Source organism: Arachis ipaensis, chromosome B09 (assembly GCF_000816755.2).
Source record: "Arachis ipaensis cultivar K30076 chromosome B09, Araip1.1, whole genome shotgun sequence".
Classification (NCBI taxonomy): domain Eukaryota; kingdom Viridiplantae; phylum Streptophyta; class Magnoliopsida; order Fabales; family Fabaceae; genus Arachis; species Arachis ipaensis.
Genome location: NC_029793.2, coordinates 123,345,360 through 123,351,053, shown reverse-complemented (window position 1 = coordinate 123,351,053; position 5,694 = coordinate 123,345,360).

Here is a 5,694-nt window from a genome sequence, read left to right as displayed (position 1 = left end):
CCGAAGATATAACCAGAGACTTCACCCAAGGTCTTTCCAAGTCAACGACCTTGTGCTCAGGAAAACAGAACAAGCTAGAAGACCACCAACACATGGCAAACTAGCAGCTAATTGGGAAGGCTCTTACCGAATCACAGAAGTCATCGACAATGGAGCTTACCGATTACAAACCTTAGAGGGTAAAGATCTCCCTAACACTTGGAATGTATCATCTTTAAAGTTATATTACAGTTAAAAACCGGGGACAGGCGAGTACTCTTTTTCCTACTACCAAGATTTTTTCCCATAATGGTTTTGCTTGGAGAGGTTTTAACGAGGCTGGCCTACCTGGTCCTTTGAAATCAAAGGTTCCACAATAAATAAATTTCATATTCAATCCATTCAATATTTTTCGCATTTCATACTTCTCATTTATTTGATATTTATACCACTGATCTATACTCCGATTCTGACCATTCGGAAACAATCAGCCGATCTTAATTGGAATCCAACCACTCCGATACAATCATTCAATCAAATAGCCAACCTTAATTGGAATCCGACCTCTCGGATACAATCATTCCATCAAATAACCGATTATAATCCGGAACCGACCATTCGGCACATATCAGTTAAACAAATAGCCGATCTTACACCGAATCATACTACCCGGAATCAATCACTCAAATAGATTGCCGAGCAATACTAGGAAATCGACTATTCAAAATTTATCACAAGTTACTGCCGATCATTAAATAGAATCCAGTTATTATCAAACAAACCCTATGCCTTTTAATCGGCATCTCAATAAACTCGGCCTACTCGGCCCTTCCATGATACTTCATCAAATTAATGGCATTTTACCATTAACACAATTTTACCTAATAACATGTTTGGCTCCAAGCCACAGTCGCAAACCAGATAAACACCCATACAAACAATAATATTATATTATGATTATAACATGCACAAACAGCATGTAATCAGAAACATCAAAAGTTGTTTTTCCCAAAAACAATAGCAAGATAACATTACAAAATAAGCTCACCTCAGGAGCAAAATAGTTTTCCAAACAAAATACATACAACAAAATCAGATCTAAACATGTTCAACATTCTCATCCCCCTGCTCTGCAGCACCATCATCCTCCACCATGACCCCATCCTGCACAATCTTCCCTGGATCCATCTGAGAAAAGTCCACTCCAGGAGCAAGAAACTTGGCTTGAATAGAAGCTTTCTCAAAACCTTCAATAAAACAATCCAAAATCTCCCCATTGCTTACTCTTTTCAATTTCTTTCACCTGACTCGTTAACTCAATAACACGAGCACTCATACTGGAGAGATCGGCCTCTTTCTTCTTAAGGTCCTCCACTTTCTTCGAATAATTTTCCTTTGTCAATAACAAATCCTTCTTTACCTCAGCCAACTCTGCCTCAACCTCGGCAACCCTAGCCTTTTTCAAATCTAACTCCTCCTTTAACTTTGGATCAGAATTTTCACCTAGAGCTTTCAAATGTCTCTTTTCTCGGCTACGCCCCAAATTAGAAAGCTGTAAACCCACAACCTTAGGAAAAACAAAGATCATTAGCATGATCAAATTACAAATAATTCAAACAAACTAACAAAATTATAATTACCTGCATATATCAATCAATCGCCACATCCCCTACCTCGTCTGCCAAGATAACATCGGACGAGGTCTGACAAACTTCACCAGAAGTTATCATGAATGGATAATCCTTCCCCCAGAGAGAGGAATCCCCACTCTGCTTAACAAAATCATGCAACCTCTTCTGATTATCATAAAATTTCTAAACTTCCTCCATTGGAATCTCTAACCCATCATCCGAATCCTCGGATAGGTCCACCACGTCAGCTTTCTTTCTTTTTAAAATCACCTTTCTCTTACTCGACTTTGGCTGATCAACCTCGCCAACACCGACCTTATCTGCTTTGGACGAAGATCCCTCTTTATCAAGACCTTTACTCCTCACCCGAGCCCTCAGATTCGCGGCAGACACGCCCGGATATTTACCACCTGCAAGACAAACAAACACAAACATTTGTCACAAAATTCCACACTTATACAATAACCAAATCGAAATCCTTACCCGAAAAATCTATCACAGCATCCTTATTCGCCTCCCACTGCAGTAGATCATATACAGAAAACAAATGCTTTCGATCAACAACTTCAGTCAAAAACTCAATTATGCACTCATCCCTTCGAGATTGATAAACTCATATTTTATGATATATTTTGTGCCTAATTTAAGTGATTTATTTAATCCTTCACTCACTTATTCATGTTAATTGCATGGTTTTACTTTCCCTTACTTATTATGTGATGTATGTGAAAAACATGTTTCCTATGCTTTAAAAGTAATTATTTTAATTTCCCTTTATTACCATTCAATGCCGTGATTCGTGTGTTGAGTAATTTCAGATCTTCTAAGGCAGGAATGACTTAAAGGATGGAAAGGAAACATACAAAATGGAAGGAAAGCACAAAACGGAGTTTTTGAAGAAACTGGCAGTGACGCGATCGCATGGACGATGCGACCGCGTGCCAGCGCAAAATGGTAGTGACGCGACCGCGTGCTTGACGCGATCGCGCACCTTAAGCGAAACGCATATGACGCGGACGCATGATTGAAGCGACCGCATGGCAAGGAAAACTCCAAATGACGCGACCGCATGACCCACGCGGACGCGTGACAGAGGCTACGCACCAGAAATTACAGAAAATGCTCCCAGCGATTTCTGAAGCCCTTTTTGGCCCAAATCCAAGTCCAGAAGGCACAGATCAGAGGTTATGAAGTGGGGGAATGCATCCATTCAAGGAGAGTCTCCAATTAGTTACTTTTCATGATTTAGATTTAGTTGTGAGAGGGAGATTCTCTCCTCTCTCTTTAGGATTAGGATTTAGATTAGGATTTTATTCGCTTTCAGGATTATCTCTTTTTACCAGGTTCAATATTCCTTTTATTATTTTCTCAATTTTATTTATGAATTCTTCTATGTTACAGATTACTCTTTTGAAATAATGTTATTTGAGGTATTTCAGTTTACAATTACTCTCTTTTATTTATGTTATTGTTATTCCCAATCTGAAGACATTTTTATTCCAGTAGATTTATTTTTCTCCTTTTGGTCTTAGTTAAGAAATCAATAACTCTGGAGTTATCAAACTCAACATGATTGATAATCGTTATCTTTGCTAATTGAATTGAACTTCAATAATCCCAATCTTTCCTTAGGAATTAACTAGGATTTGAGGATCTAACTAATTAGTCACTTGACCTTCCCTTGCTCTAGCAAAGGTTAACTAAGTGGAATTAAGATTCAATTTTCATCATCATTGATAAGGATAACTAGGATAGGACTTCCAATTTCTCATACCTTGCCAAAAGTGTGTTTTACGGTCATTTATTTACTTTACAGTCTTTTATTTATTTTAATTGCAATTTAAATTACTTGCTCCCTACCTTCAAAACCCCAATTTACAATCTTCATAACCAATAATAAGAACATACTTCCCTGCAGTTCCTTGAGAAGACGACCCGAGGTTTAAATACTTCGGTTATCAATTTTTAAGGGGTTTGTTACTTGTGACAATCAAAACGTTTGTACGAAGGGATTTCTGTTGGTTTAGAAACTATACCTACAACGCGACTATTTTTATAAAACTCTTTACTGGAAAAAAACCCAACATCAGAGATATAGTTTCAGGACCTAAAATGTTTTGAGGCTCTGAACACTACCAAAGAGGAAATCTTTCCCCCAAATGTTCATCCACATAGAACGGAAAGTCACCCTCGAAGCTACTGACCTTAATGTACATTTCCTTGAAATTCTTAAAGGACGATTTGTACAACTTAAACACACCAAACCTCGGAGAACTGTTCAGATTTACCCAACCACCCTTCCACACACTCTTTGCCTGAAACAATGAGAAAAATAGCTCCACTGATGGAATTTCTTTCAAAAAATCCATAAGAATCTCAAACCCATGAAGGAAAGCCCAACCGTTGGGATGCAATTGCGAAGGTGCACAGTTCAACTGCTTCACCACCAGACACTCAAAGTTACTGAATGGAACTCTCACCCTTAGTTCCTTCAACACGTAGCTATACATAAAGAAATGCTCAAAACCCTCCCTTCTGTGAAAAACCCTATCATTCACTGAACATGGGCGTAACTCCAATCTAACTCTAGAGCCAGGCCTCACAACCCTAGCCTTATCTATCTCATTCACAGCACCAACATCCAAAAACAGAGAAACACAACCCCTCACATCATCATTTACCCAGTCGTAAGACCAGTCTATCTCCCCTTTTGTTTCTTTTTCATAACCCATTAGAAAATAGAAGAGAAGAAGAAGAAGAACAGAACACGATTAAACTGAAAAGGCAAGAGGAAAAAAGTAACACATACCTCTTTTACTCATGTTTTCGTTCCAAATGCTTGAGAAAAGATAACACAGCAAGCATGCAAACCTTCAGAATTCCTAAGCTTTTAATTCACACACTTAAACCAAAAATTTCACTTCCACTTTCCATCACATCACTCACATCAAACCCAATAACCCCACTTTGGAAACACGCACACTCATTAATACCTTCATTTAATTATTTCTCTCTCCTAATCATGACGATCTATAATCCTAATAACTGTTCAATAAAGCACTTTGAATTAGGGGCTACAAGGCAGAGCCACCCGTCGAACTATTCAGCAGCCGACTTATACATCATTTAAAGCTCAACCTACTTCATTAAACATATTTCCAGGCTAAGCTTGGGGGCTATGATCCGGCCGTTACAAATATCAAGTCATAACTCGGCATTATGAGTCATAACTCGGCATTATGAGTCATAACTCAGCAGAATGCATCATAGTTTGGCGTTATGTTATTAATCGGCGTTACGTTATTAATCGGCAACTTACGTTACAACCAGACCCAACGGATTTTATCCTGAAACGTCCGAAGAAACGGGATGATCCATCAAAGCCTAATCATTGCTCTTCAATTCCGAAGACCAACAAAGATGTAACCGACCTTACTTCACCTATAAAGGTATAGTATTCTATCTTATAGAGACATTGAATTCTCAATACTGACTTAAGTTTTGGAATGCCTTTGCAGGTACACTCTCCCTTGTTCCTTGCTCACGCTCTGCGCAATCAGACATCTCCTCGGAGAATAGCTCGGACTTCCACAGAAGCTCAAAGATCGACACCGAAGATAACAGTTAAGCGTCAATTCCTTGAGATCGAGCTCTCTTTTCAGGTATCCATACAAGAACAGATCTATATTTGGATGTAATATTGTTTTAGTATGAAATATTTTTCTTATTTGAATGGTGATACTCAATTCCTAAACAAACACTAAATCTAATCTAATTTCTTTCTAAGGTAGAAATTTATTTAATTGGTAAAACCGTAAAACTAAACATAGTAGGTCCCAAATAGGATAACAACTAGAAAATTATGATGGGAGTCATAATATTCCTTCTTCAGAACTTCTTATGATAATTTTATCTTGATTAATATTCCAAACTAATCTTAAAATATTTGTAGTCAAATAATTCAATTTTTAATAAATGTTGATTATCAAATTAAACAAAGTAATTTTCAAATAAATTTTTAACAAAAATTTTGATAAATATATTTTTATTGTTATTTAATAAAAATATTAATTTTTAAATTAAT